The 15,194-nt window shown below is 42.7% G+C and overlaps 1 long non-coding RNA gene across 3 annotated transcripts in view; it reads right to left on the minus strand.

Annotated features, from left to right (window-relative positions):
• Positions 1–9,649, minus strand: part of LOC109297871 — an 82,889-nt gene extending 73,240 nt beyond the window's left edge. For all 3 annotated transcript variants that reach the window (XR_002097450.1, XR_002097451.1, XR_002097452.1), the window contains exon 1: positions 9,428–9,649. This is a non-coding gene — a long non-coding RNA (uncharacterized LOC109297871). The remainder of the gene's footprint in view (positions 1–9,427) is intronic.
• Positions 9,650–15,194: the final 5,545 nt, after the last annotated feature.

Consider the following 15,194-nt stretch of genomic DNA (forward strand, 5'->3'; position numbering starts at 1 on the left):
AACTACTTCACAGTTAGGGCGGCTAGGAGCTGGAACCAACTTCCAAGGGAAGTGGTGCTGGCCCCTACCCTGGGGGTCTTTAAGAAGAGGCTGGATGCCTACCTGGCTGGACTCATTTGAGTCCCGTTTCTTGTTTTTGGGGTTTTTGTTGTTCTCCCGCCCTGGCGGGGGGTCGGGCTAGAAGATCTACTAGGTCCCTTCCGACCCTTAATCTATGAAACTATGAAACTGTGCTATGATGTCCGACACCTCTTTTAAGACTTTCAGGTATAATCTATCCAGGCCCATGGACTTACGGGTGTCAAGCCTCTCGAAGTGATCTACATCAATTGTGGGCCCATCTCCTGAGCCCTGGATGCTTTGCATCCTATCTGACAGCGTGACCACCTTGGGTGGGTGGAAAACTGACGCAAAGTAATCATTTAGGAGATTGGCTTTTTCTTGGGCATCAGATGTCAGCTGCCCAATTTGATGTCACAGGGGGCCAATGTTGCTTTTGTTCTTCCTCCAACTTCCCACATATCTGAAGAATGACTTTATGTTATCCTTGATTCTGGAGGCTAGCCTGAGTTCAGTTGCTGCCTTGGCTTTTCTGGACTGCTCCCTCCAGGTATGAGCTACTGCCGAGTAGTCCTCCTTGGTAATGATTCCAGTTTTTCCATCTGGTGTAGGCTTCTCTTTTTTGTTTCAGGACATCCAGAAGTTCCCTGTTGAGCCAAGGGGGCTTCCCTGCCTTCTGACTGCATTTCCTGTGGAATGGGATGGACTTCCCTTGCACTTTGAGGATTGAGTTCTTTAGGAACAACCATTCCTCATGGACTCCCCTTCCTAGGGGGTCATGGTCCCTTAGTGCCTAGCTGACCAGTCTCCTGAGTTTGTGGAAGTCAGCCTTCCCAAAGTTCAGGATTTGTGTTGTGCTGAGGGATTTTCCCACCCTGCATTGGACAGAGAAAGTAATCAGATTATGGTTGCTGTCACCAAGCTTGCCCTCACTCCTCAGATCACTCACCAGATCATCCCCTTTGGCCAGCACCAGATCGAGCAGTGCCTCTCCCCTAGTTGGCCCATAGACCTCTTGTGTCAGGTATGTCTAATCTAAAACGGTCTTCTAGCAATTTATGACCATTAGTCTTAGTCTTCCCCTGGGGAGCCCTGGTGAACAGACATTCTCCCAATCCATGATATGCACTCCTTATATATTTATAGGCTGCCACCAAGTCCCCTCTGGGTCTTCTCTTTTCCAGGCTGAACAGCCCCATGTCTCTCAGCCTCTTGTCATGTGGCCTACTCTCCATACTTCTAACAATATGTGTAGCCCTCCTTTGGACTCTCTCAAGCCTACCACATCCTTCCTGACGTGTGGTGCCAAGAACTGAATACAATTACGCCCAGTTGTATCCAGCTGTGGTCTCACCCAGACTGAGTAAAGCAGGAGGATGGCATCCTTAGTCTTATTTGTGATGCACTGATAGATGCATGTTCGGTTTGCTTTGCAGGCCACTTCCAGTTAAAGCACTCCCACCACTATTTTGAAGTGTGGGATGCTGAATACATGTGATGCTACTGGCACTTTAATTAGAGCAGCTCTTGGAACTTCTCTAATTAAAGTTTTCTCCCACCCCCCTCCACCCCAGAGCATGTGTAAAGACACCTTTTGAGGCCAGAGGGCTAGGGTAGGCTCCAGAACTTAGCCTGTTTGACTTAAAACCCCAACTGAGCAGCTGCTGCTGAGACTAGAATAAGGGGGCCTACAGCTGAAGGTGGCAGCCAGAGTAAGTAGGCAAAGACCAAAAGGGACTGAGGCTTAAAACCTAAAGGTGTAGTCAGGTGGCCCAAAGGAAAAAATACTGCTCCATGGCTCAGGACACCTCCTGAAGGGTTAGTTATTCCATCAAGGCACAGCAGGTGAGATACCAGATGGTGTTATGGAAGAGCTGGACTGGGGACAGGCTAAATAGCCACAGCATGCTGCTACCCCATGGCAAGCCTAGTCCTATCACAAAGAGGTTCACAATTTAGTCCCTATTTCCTCACTATGTTATCACACAGTCACTGATCATATTTTTTTCTGGCATATAATATAGGTTCATCCTGATTTTGTATGAAGATCTAGTCTAAATCACTACTGCATTATTCCAATTGTATACTGGTGAATGAAGTTAAACCAGCATAAAGCTAGAGTAACAGTGGGTGCATCTACATGTGTGCTTTAATGTGTAGTACACTATTTTACTGAGCATTAAAGCATCACATAAAAAACCATGACATTATGCTAATTCACAGTAAAATAGTCTACTGCACATTAAGTGTCACTAAAACAACATGTAAATGCACTACTGCTCATTAGTACAGCCTACTGCACATTAATTTAGTACCTGACCCTGGAAGTAGTAAATTTAATGTGGATTAGAAAAGATAATAGATGTGTAGACATGTCCAGTGGTTGAAAGTCCTTCATTTTTATGACAGTCCCTCTTAGTACAAAATCCTTTGTTTCCATAGTCTAATAATAAACTGCTTCATTTAACTAAAACCTGATTTCACAGAACAAACGAACAAAAAAAAAAAAAATCCCAAACACACTGGATGTCCTCACAACACTTGCAGGTCAAGGACTTCCCATCTGGCATTATACATCAGGTTCAAATGCAAAGTGCAGGAGGATTCTTGCAACAAAGATAAATCCACACTGTTTTTTTAAGTGCGTTTCAAAAGATGTTTCAAACATAACAAAACACAAACATGGAAGAAGCATTTTATTGTCACATCTCAGATAATAGCAAGCACTTCTGTAAATGATTTCTAACTCTGACCACTCTAACATTCAGAATGTCATGGGGTTATCCCTAATTCCTGAAAAAGAAAAAAAAGGTTTATCATGTCCTCTTTCTTAGATGGAATATGGATAGCTAGATAGATAAAAGATTTCACAATTGCTTTTCCAGGCATAAACAAGAAAGAACAACTGCTCAAATTCATATCACCCACGTGTATGGGGGACTTTGATACCAAGCTGACTCGCCTGATGTAACCTCAAAATGCAGTGTGTAAAATAAGAAAAATACATCTTTGAAAGTATATGATGTTGGTGTTGGCACTGAGTACTGCTGAACTGCAGAGAAAGACAGGATGCTTTTGCCATTTCCTTTTGGAAGAATACATTTTCTCTTGGAACAGCTCCCTTAAGGCATTTTTCTGCAAATAGAAGCTTTCCAATGTAAACGAGTTGTTTACTGGTCTGCTCATTGTTAGATGAGCTGCTCACTTGTTTCCTTTAGCTGAATCAGGAAAAACTGCTTCTGACAAGTATGCATGTAAAATAGTAAGTGATGCTGAAGAAGTGCCTTTAGATCTAGAGAATTGGAATAGCATGTATTGTAAATAAAGACTTTGCCAGTTTGGTACATGCTTCCATGTAACCTTAAATGAAATGGTCATTCTTCCTAACAGGACAATAGGACTGAAATATTTCAAGCTCACTTCCAGCTGCCCTTTTATTTTCAGTGGGAATGTGCTTCAATTAAGGGCCATAGACTTCGTCCCAAAGTAAATAAATAGAGTTCTTATAAAGACAATCTGAACTGAAAAAATGAGCTACATCATATACTATTCAACATTTATTCTTTAATACTTTTAGAAACTTTGCAGTCAGTTCCAAAGTAACTCTGTACTATATCTGGCTAGGGAAGAACTTGGAATGGAGAATAGCACTGAACTATGCACTGAAGTAAACTTAGGCTTTTTTCATTGGTAAAATAGCTTTCAATTTATGAGGCATTTCAGTTGAACAGGATGGATTATCCTGATTATCTGCAGACAAAGAGAATGCCCACAATACAAACCTAAACATTTGCCCTTACATAGCTCCTATCCAAAATAAACCTTACCTAATGTAATAAATCAGTGCCACCACTTGGGCTTCTAATATAAAATTTCTTTTTTACAAATGGATAAACTGAAGCCTAGTATTTCAGAAGGATTAAACACAAAAAACCTCAAAAGGTAGCTGAATTTTCTGAAAGCTGGGCTCAAAAGGGCTAAGGACTATATCTGCTAAAGCAGTTGTGGTCAACCTTTCTGGGCTATGAGCAAGACAAATGGTTTAGGGTCAGTCTGTGGGCTGGATCCAGTGCATTGGGATTGACCTGTGGGCCCAGTCCAGCATGGGGGCATCTCACTGGTACAATCCGGCACATGGCCCAAGCACCACACACTAGATCAGACCCACCACCCTGGTCCCAGCCCTATACATCCCATATCAGGACCCAGCCCTGGCCCTGGCCCTGGCCCTGCATGGTAGATCAGGTCCACCACCCTGGCCCACATGCACTGGACTGGGCCCCATGCATGACAGATTGGGCCTGCTGCCCTGCCCCAGCCCTGGCCCTGCATGCACTGGATCAGGCTCTGGCCCCACATGCCAGATCAGGCCCACTGCCCTGGCTCTGTGCACTGGTCTGATCTGGTGCATGGGGCCATGGCATCTGACTACAGGGCCTGGAAATTCTGCAGAACCAGCATCAATTGCAACCACTTCCCCACCACCAAATTTCCAGATCTGTGGGAAGCCCTGAAGGCCAGATCTGGCCTGTGGGTTGGCGGTTCAGCACCAATGCACTAAAGGATTTGGATGCCTCAGTTCCTGAATTTAGGTATCTAATGGCTCCAAACCACCAGCCTACCCTCCACCTCAGGCTGGGCAAAACCCAGCCTGGAGCTCCTTTCCCTCTCTTCTCCCTCTTCCCATCCTGCAGACAGCACCCGAGCTGGGGGAGAGGGGTGGGGCTAGCGGAGGAAGGCTGCAAACAGGCAGCTCCTCCTGGATTGGCTCCAAAGTGGAGCTCAATCCTCTACCCCCTCCCCACCCCAAACCCAACAGCAAATGTCTGTTGGGTTGGGGAGGTCACTCTAACTCATGGCACTTTCTGTAAAGTGCCATGAATTAGAGCAGGGAGCTGCACATCTGTCAAATGCCTATCACTAGAAGAGAGCCATACTTGCTCTCTCTCACTCTTTTGCCCTCCCAGACACAAGTGTCTAATAATTCTGTGGAAGCTATTTTACTTTGCATAAGAAGGATTAGAATTTATCACACCCCACCCTAAATAGCCTCCAGCTTGGTGGTTAGGGCACATTCCTGGAAATAGGAAAAGTGGGTTGAATCCCATCAGTGACAAAACAAAAACACAGTGTGGACTATAAACCAGAGGTGCTGACTCCTAGGTATTTTCTTTAGCCATTAGACCAGCCAAGTAACATATTGCCTCCATTTAGTTTGCTTTTCTACATTCTGGGTTGAATTCATATTTAGAGTGAGTAAAAATTATACCTACCAAATTAAATCCATTTCCAAAGCAATGAAGTGAAAATGATGCCATTCCTTTGCAGGGAAACATGAATAAATTTTTTTATAGTAGCTAAAATCAGTTTAGCTTAGCAACCCTAAAGCCATTCTACCTCAGAGGTGAAACAACTGATTCAGAAAGTATTTTAAGTTAGGCAAACTGCTGCAATACCTGTGTGAAGACCAGGCCTAAGGCCTTTTAATGCCTTTCCTGTAGGTCAAAGAAGCCCTATGAGTGCAAATGCAATTTATCCCTCTTTCCGCTGTCAAAGTGGTAAAGAGTGTCCTTGGTATAAATCAAGTCAAGCCCCAAATGTATTCTTCCTTGCTCTATATGTGAGAAAAACAAATACATTTTGAAAAAAAAACGTCCATAATTCAAAACATTTCTTATGCCTGTGCATGGAAGAAATAAAAAGGGCTTTTAGTTTTCTCTTGTTCTTTTCTTTAAAATTTTTGTCATGTAACTTGTTGCAAGTCACACCCACACTCTGTGAACTATAATTAAAAGAAAATGGTTAGGGGATTTGTTATTTATTCCATGATAATAGGCTTCTGCTGCTACATGAATGCAAATCAGGCAAAACTGTGGCATGTATGGAAAATATATGTTGGGGAAAAGCTGACACATTTATATTCAAAGCAGAAGACAGTAATCCTGTAACAACGTTCTATTAGGCCACACAAGTGATGCAGAGTTTAACACTTTTTATCATAGAAGTGCTGGTACTGTTGAATGGCATCTGCTTATAACAGTCCAAATCCCACCAGCACTTGATGATTTAGTTTCATTCACATAGGTAGCAGGAATACAGTTTACTCACATGACTCAAGTTTGCCAAATCTAGCTCTGATTTAGCCCTCATGGCTCAGCCTCGTCTTGGGGCAACATGGATATGCACAATCTCAGTTTTCTGGAAGGGACTGTAGATCAAAGAGGCCAAACAGACTCATCATAAGCAGACTATTCTGTCTGCGAAGAGACTTTTGCATGCTAGTCAATGATCATAAAACCTTTTTTATAATTAAGTTAGATTCTCTTCTATATACATCCTCTTGCATTCTTGTCGGCTGCTTGGAACAAAAGTAGTGAGATGGATTTGATGTACTGAAAACCTACCTAAAATCCACCACTCAGCACACACTGCCATACATATAAGCTATTATGCATACAGGTTGATGGCCAGTAAACTACCCAGTTTGTCATATGAGTATATGTAGTGATGGGTTGCACACTTCTTCCATGGTAATTAGTAAAAGAGGGGGTTCCTTTTAGGCCTGACCTGGCTTCTAGACCGAGGCCTGGTTATTTAGGCTGACAATTCTAATGTCAGTTTATTTACTAAAGATGTAGGGATTGTTGATGAGGGAAGTTGCATAATGAGAAAAATCCTTAATAAACCTTTGAAAGTGCCTGCTTGTAATTTAACCATTTCCTTGTAAATGTTCAGAAAGTAATTACCAAATCCATGGCATTGCACTAGTTTGAGACCTCCTTTGTATGAAAACTCTTAGAGTCAGATGTTCCCACCATAAATCAGCAAGATCCCACTGAATTAAACAGAGCTAGACCACTCATGTTTTTAATACCAATCATTAAAAATGCTTGCTTTATTTTTTTAATAACTCCTTCTAAGACTATGGGAATGTTAGGTAAAGAAATACCTCCAAACACACTTCAAGTTAAGTAGAACATAAATACTTTCAAATCAATTTTTGTTTGTGCATCTCACTGTTCAAAAAATAACCAAAGTTCTCTCAAGCTTGCAATACCATCAGCACAGTCTCCTTGCAGGTGGCAGTCTTCTTGAAGATAGCAACTTCCCAGCTAATTTATTAGAATTACTACTAGCAGTGAAAGTATTCATCTGGATAATTTTTTTTTAACCTGGAATCAATCCCCCTGAAAATTATAACTTGGATTTCTTATTCCCAAATCTGAGGCAACTCTATTTCAAGTTGGGTTTTTTTTAAGTATAACAGCCAAGTTTCTTAAAAGCAGTTGTGTTCTCTTGTTACACAAAGGAAACTAAATGGATTTAAGTGATTGGTAGAAGGACAGTCTTTCACATGCATGTTTCCATTTACTACCTATCCAATGCTTTCATGATGGCATACATTGAGGGCATGCATATGGTGCTCTCAATCCATTTTTTATAGCGGGGCTGTCCACTTGGCAATCTGCATGCTTCATGCGGCCTCTGAGGGGTTGAACTGTGGCTCCTGGTCCAGGCACCACTCCCCTCTTCAGTTTTTGCTGCCACTGGAGTCGGTGGGATGCCCCTCCCTCCCCCAGCTTCTGTTGCCTTTCTCCCCTCCATGGGATGGGGCAGATTAGTGTAACCCATGGTTCTGACTGAGTCCACAGCTGGAAGGCTAGAAGGTCAACTAGTTGAACCTTCCTCCTGCCAAGGCTTGATGTATCATGCCAATATCAGTGAACTATAGAGTCAGCCACTGCTCTTAGAGATGCTCCGTTTTGTATAGACAAACATGCAACCTGTTATAGAAAGTCCCTGAAGTTAGGGTACTCTCCTGGAATGAAAAAAAAAATTCAAGTGACCTGAATCTGGGTCTCCTCTGTTGATATTGGCTCTTCAAGGGTCTGTCTCACTCTTAGATGGTTTGACCAAAAATTAGCTCCTGTACTCCAGCAGCCTGGTAGCCTAAAGTTTCATGGAAACCAGTTCATTTCTCCAAAAAGTTCTGGCTTTGCCAAATCAATATTTTGTTATTAAAAAGAAAAAAAACCTGTATCAAAAGATTTCTGACCATTTGTAGTGTGTTGTTTCTAGCTGCTAGTCTACTGCCGCCTGCTAAGGTAGTTCTTTGCTCAGGGGATAAAGACCTATGCTTCCTGAAGCTGAACAGCCCGATTTCAAGTCCCATTCATTTTACTAAAAGCTACCACCACAAATTATTGGACCAGATGTTGGCTGTCTCAGCAGATACTGAAACTTCAAGATCTAACCTCTTTCTAGCTCAGTGCTGAGGCACACAGTGGATAAAACTTGCATTGTCCAGGGTTGCCAACCCATGACAATCTTTTTTATTGGCAACCTGCCAATTTTGACTTATATCAATAGAAAACTTCTGGTTGTATGTTTTCACTGATATATTTTACGTAATGTAAAAGGTAGACCAGACCCTGGGCAAGGACGGGTTCAAATTTGGAGTTTTAAAAGCACCATAATAAAAATGTTTGGTTGTCAGTAAGAAGTTTGCAGATTGTCAGTAAAAAATATTTCTTGTGTTGGCAACCCTACTTGACTGTAGCAGTGGTTTTAAACCATGCTTCCCCACCCCACAGGAGTCCCCTACTCACTCCCACACCCTGATACCCCTGACCACCATCCTGTATCATGCTGCACCCTCCTCCCCACACACACACACCCAATCCCCAAGCCTTAGCCCTGCTACTCTGGCCTGGCACAGACCCCCAAACAAAAACTACTGTCTGCCTACTTGTGACCCAGCACTGGAGACCAGATGCAGCAGCAGCTGCTAAAAGATGAGGTGGGTAGAGGGAGCTAGAGACTTCTGTGAGCCACAAAGCCCTAAAATGAACTCCATACAGGGTGCTCTGCTCCTGCTTAAATACCAGTTAGGACTGTTCTGCTTTGTCTGTCCTTCAACACTGCCTCAAGCTTCTTTCAACTGGCATAGCTTCAGTCAAGGTCCTATTGCTTGGTTTTGGTATTTAATGGATGGCTGCATCTTTTCATATGGATTTTACAGACAGGTGTTTTTAGCCTTGTTTTTTATAGTGTCCATAAATATATGGACAGTTGGCAAGTCTAACTGTATTCATCAGCCAAAGAGGCACCTTCTATAAAATCACTATATCACTACAAAATATTTTGAAAGTCTTGAGATTTACCTTTTCACTTCTCTGTAATTCAGCATCTTGGTTTCTCAGTTAAGAGCCACATGCAACCAAGTTCAAAATCAGCAGGATGTTGAAGTCAGTCAAAAGAATAGATTCTCGGGGGGTTTTCACCCCTCCCCAGGCTGCTTGCGAGTGATAGCAAAAATACTTTTGATGTATTCTGGGAGACAAAACTGAACATGGATGCGACATACCTTTTGCTCCCTTCATTGCATACCAGCTATCAGGGATGCAGCTTTCCTTCCATCTGAGAAAGAAAGGATTTAGGACAACTGAGCTTAATGGAAGTAGTTCAAGAGATTTTCAGTCCAGCTGTAAGAAAGCCTGAGAGATGAGAGAGAAAGCAGCTGCTAAACTACTGCCATATTTTTTCCACCCCCTGTTCTATAACCGTCCTATATATTTTGCAATCCACTATCCCTAGTGATGTGGTCATTTCTGGTCTATCAGACATATACAGAGTGTGGTTTAATCAGTAGTCCAAGTTATTGTTTTACTGTAGCAATGAAAGAAAAACAAATAGTTAACAAGAGACTAGGCATCTCTATAATTGCTGACCTTCAATAGTCTGTGTGACTTTAGGACACTTGGTAATAAATAGACTGGTGTAATATTTACAGACATGTCTGGAATGCAGTAAGTTACTCTCCTCTCTTACACAAAGTCATTAATGGTACTATTAGGAATCAAACCACCACTGTTCATGTTCACCACAACAGTTATATCTCCTTTGCCATCAGCTTATTTGGTATCTTTATATTTGATTTTGATTGGTTATTCCCTGATAAGTCTCCCTAGTTGTAGGTTTAGTATATCATTATAAGAGGTTAAATTATTTCAATGAACAATTTTGTAAAATCACTCAAACCCTTATATTCCCTAGTTTAATAATCAGGAAAAGTCATAAGGACAATTTCTCAATCTGTTTATTTCAATTGGAAAGGACTGTGTTGCAGGTCAGAAAGTAAATTTTCCTACTTGAAAGTACAAAGCTAAAATTCCCTGTCTCTAGCAGCCAGTTTCCAGTGTTTTGAAATGCTGCTCACTGAAGCAAAAGGGAAAAATAGAAAATAATATTCTGGAGAGTAAACACTAAAACATAAAGCAGGGGTTGTCAACCAGAGGTACATATACCCCCGGGGGTACTCGAGAAGGCCCTAGGGGGTACTCATGGGTGGGCAGGGATGAAGCACCGCCACACACCATCCTGCATTGTCGCGCAGGTGCCACCTGACCAGCTGGATTGGGGGGCGGGGGGGGAGGAGGAGCTCACACATGGCGGCTGCCGCCACTCTAAATTTGGCCTCATACCACCCTGCCCCCTGCCCCCTCCCCCAGCTCTGCATCTGGCTGCTGGGGGTATACTGCTCTCCATCTGACTGCCAGGGGTACACTGATCCAAAAAGGTTGAAAACCCCTTATAAAGGAATCGTCCCCCTCCCCCCAAGAAAAAAATCTAACTGCACAATCAGCTTCTGAAAACTTTGAGAGTAGCAGGAAAGTTGAAGTGTGAATTTGGTCTTTGAGTTGCACCAGGCACACAAGATTTACATAGAAGAGTAGAATAAAAAATAAATAAATAAACCCCCCCAGCATTTCTGAAGCAACAGATCAAATTCATAACATTTCAGAGTCCCATTAAAAGTTTGATAATTATTTGCAGCTGCCATTAAGCTATTTCCTTTACATTCCATGGCACTGAAAGCAGAAAGAAAGAGTCTTTAGGCCAATTTTTATGGATCATAGTGTTGGCTGTAAACTACTCTACTGTGGTTTCCATGCCATTTTTTTTGTGTGCTTGTGTTTTGTTCCAAATACAGAAAATGTATAACGTTGCTTCCTACTTAAAAATAAAATAAAGAGGCGAAAGCATAAGATTTTAGAGAAATAGGATTAAAATGTTTGCAAAACAGGAGCATACATTCTCACCTGGTGACAAACCAATAGTCCAGTTAGTCCAATGTACTTATCTGTCAGTGGTTACTACTTCATATGAAAAAAAACTTGAAATCACCTTATCATAAAAACTCCTCTATGAATCTAACCTCTACCTGAGATTTGGTGCCTGTGGTGATTTGGAGTGTATAACTCAGCTGAAAAACTTAACTCATTGGCATATTTACCAAACACTACCCCACCTCATTTGTTTTTCAATGTTTGTATCATGAAACTTTCGGCAGAATGATTGTACCTTTCACATAACTAGTTCCTGGTATAATTATCCATGCCACCTTTACTTTCTCAGAAAATAACATTTAATTGGATAAAAGCCTAAGGCTTTTTGTGCAGAACACATAGGTTTCTAAGCCAATATCTACAATCCAGACACCTTATGAAAAAAGAATGAATGGAAATCTTTTTTCCTTACCTGCCCCCTCCCTCAAGAGCCTTCAGATTTTTCAGGTCAGTACATAATGGGATATCATAGTTATTTTTGCACAGTAGCCAATAAGGAAATGTGAAAAATCTGTCTCGTTATCGTCTTCCTCGGATGCTGGGCAAGCTATTCTTGGATTAGTTTAGTAAATTCCATTCCCAACCCCTGCATTTCTGCACATGTGTAATTAACATTTGTGTTACGGCAGTGACACACTTCACACGTTATATCCATTTCCTATGTTAGATGTGCTGCCAGCAGAGGAATCCACAAGTGATAGAACAACCATATTATTGCACAACAAATAAATATATAAATATTGGTGGGGGGCGCATTTATTACAACATCAGAGATGAATGAGGGTCTGAAACAAAATCATTCTCGGTTAAAAGAATCAGCAGAAAAAATGAATACAGGTCAGACTAATTAGGAATCTCATCACTATCAAGACATGACAAAACACTCCTCATTGAAAATCTTCATCATGATAATCAGATTTCAGAGAGTGGAGAAGGAAAGAAAAAACAGATACGTGTGCCAAGCAGAACATCCCCAGAAGTGGGAAGAACAAATGAATGCTGAGGGCCACTTTGGCCCTTGTTCTGTAGACCTTGGGAAAAACTTAAGTACTCCAGTGCTTGAAACCACACAAACATAAGGGAGACTAGCAGAAACATGCTGCTTGTGCAGGAGGGTTTATAGGCTGTGAGAAGAGTGACATCTCACATTATAACCCATGATATCTGCATTATGCATTTTGTTGCAAGAGAATCGATGCACTGACCTTTCACGTCCAAATGCCCTATTTCCAGCTAGTTTGCATTTTTATAGGTGTTTTGCTTAGCTCCCATAATTTTGTTTTGGGATGTTTCAGCTGCAAGTATATCAGTGCATCCTCCAGAGTATCCAAGGTTAAAATCTTAACCTGGTTGCATGAAAGGTGAACAGTGCTTCCAGGCTCAGTATGTTTGTTGCTTGGTCCATTATCTAGCTCTGAGATATTCATGAAGTAAAACTATGCTTTTCATTTGTGCATTTTGCCAAGCTTGTACCTTGTTTCTCCTCAAAACAATAAGGCACGCGATTCTGCCCCAAAGGTTAAGTTTTGTAGCTGGGCTCATTCATCATTAACAGTTTGCTTAGAATTCAGTAGTTTGCTCTCTGATTTGAGTAACTGATCTCATTTCAACTCCTGTGAGATTTTTACATTGACTGACTTTAAACTGGTGCTATAAATGCGCTTGGTCCTGGCAATCTTTTAGTCCTTCTCTTTAAACTTCATCATGGTCCCTTCCAACCGCAGCTTCCTGTGATTCTATGTTACACTAACAAGACTGCAACGATTCCACAGTTGCACCCGAGGTTAACAATTGACTCAATCTTTCTACAGATCTTTCACTTCATTTCTACGCTTTGTAAATAGCAATGAAAAATGACTGCACTGGATTTAAGAAATTGGGCTTAAATCATTTGCACACCCCTACTATATGCGAAGACAGACTGGCTGTGTTTTGGCTGACCTGTTTTATTTTTAGAAATAGAAATGACTACTCTCTTTGGTCTGATTCTACTGCAGGTTCTACTCAGTGGATGCGTCTACACAAGACACTAGAAAAGCAGTAGACTAGTTCTACTGCGCATTAGTGCGTCATAGTAAAAGCCATGCTAATGCACTGACGCACAGTAGAACTAGTCTACCACATATTAATGTCACATAAAATATGTGCTGGTGCTACTGCGCAGTAGTGCCAATTAGGGCACGTTAAGTTAGTACCTGTTATTACCAGTACTAAACTTAATGTGCCATAATTACCGTGCATTAAAGTACATGTAAACGTGCCCAGTAATACTTAGGTTTAACTCATTCTCTACTTGAAGGAGGAATTAAATTGTGTAAGTATTTTAAGTTACCTGACTAAAAATCCTGCCCTCTCTCAATTACAGTCTTCCAGTATTTTGGCTCTTGTGACAGCCTAACTTCAACAGGTCTCCAGTCATATCAGAGTCTCCTCAGGTTGACATCCCCTAAGTTCCCCATCATCAAAAACTGTAAGGGAAAAAGATTAATTAAAACAAAACAAAAAATCTTTGGGATGTTGTAGCAGGGACTTGGCTCAGTTCTGCACTCACCACAGCAATGGCTGCCAGGGCATTCCGCAGTCTGTGGCAGCCCAGGCTGTCCCAGCAGTGGGCAATGAGCCCACAAACAGGCTTCATGCCCCCTGCCTTCTTGCCCCCCCCAGTCAGGGCAGGAAAGCAGCGGGAGATGCACTCCCAGCGCCCCCATCTCCTGGGCAGGGCTGAAAGCTAGGCTCCACCTAGACCCAGAGTCTGGATGAAATGAAGAATAAGCCACTGGCATACCCCGCACCACCTAGAACTGGGAGGCTGGAGTTGTAGCTAATAATGAGCCCCACAGAGGCTCTCAGCACCCAGCAGCAGCCACAGGGCATGCAGGGACACTCAGGGGTCCGAGTTGGCTCAGACCAACCCAAAACTTCCTCTACAGGGCAGAGGCAGCCCCAAAAGGGAGGAGGCGCTGGTGTAGGCACTGGGTCCACCAGGGCAGAGGATGTCTCAGAGATCAGCCCAATCCTGGTTCCCATAGCAGGAACCCGAGCCACCCTGCAGATGCTGGATGCCAGGTACCTGCAAGGGCCTCATGGGGGTTCATAGTATGTGTGACCCAAAACTACCCACCGGGGTTGGCCCTCTACAGGCCTGCCCTGTGAATTAGGTTTGTGACTGGGGACGAACCACAAAGAGCCTCAGCTGCCTGAGGAGAAGCTAGGCCCATAAATAGATGATAGAGATGATTATTTATGTTATATTGCTTTATTAATTTCTACGTGGGATAGGTATCATTGGTGGCAGACCCTTACCAGAGTCACAGGGCTTGGCCAGCTCCCGTCAGTCCCAGACCGCTTTGTTCTTTTCTTCTTACTTACGGTTTTTTCCTCCATCACGTGAAGACAGGAGCCTGGGAAGGCCAGGCACCTATCTTGACCATCACCTGAACACCCAAATGGAAAAGTGTACAGCATAGGGAAGGTGGAGCCCCACAGAAGATGCCCAGATGCTGAGAGCTGTGCCCATCTCAATGAACTCCATACAGTCAGATATCACTTCCTGATATACTCTGTATTAACATCAAGTTGTGGCAGGCGGGATATAGAGAACAGGGGACAAGATGCCCATTGAGAGCGAGGCACCCGGGCCCTACCCTGGTGTGGCCCTTCAGCCTGGATCCCACTACAGACATCTTTATAGATCACAGAAAGCAAAGGAAGGGCACAAGCTCAAGGTCTTTTTCCTCCCATCTTTCTTTTCTCTCTAAGGCTCTGATCTTGCCATTTATGAGCACCTATACACAAGTGCGCAGGCTGTTTCAGTGCACTGAATTCAATTAATTAATTGAATCTGTTGGAGTATGGCAATTGCGGCACTCCAGCAGCCTTCTGCATCTCGTGTATCAGTGCCCCGTGCTTAAAAATGGTGGTGGGGGCACTTGAGCTAAAGCATGGAGACACTGATACAAGGAGACATGACAGCACTTTTATTTAAAGCGTCTCTAAGAGGTGCTG

The sequence above is a fragment of the Gavialis gangeticus genome, unplaced genomic scaffold (assembly GCF_001723915.1).
Source record: "Gavialis gangeticus isolate Ggan-Ray unplaced genomic scaffold, GavGan_comp1, whole genome shotgun sequence".
In the NCBI taxonomy this organism is placed as follows: Eukaryota; Metazoa; Chordata; order Crocodylia; family Gavialidae; genus Gavialis; species Gavialis gangeticus.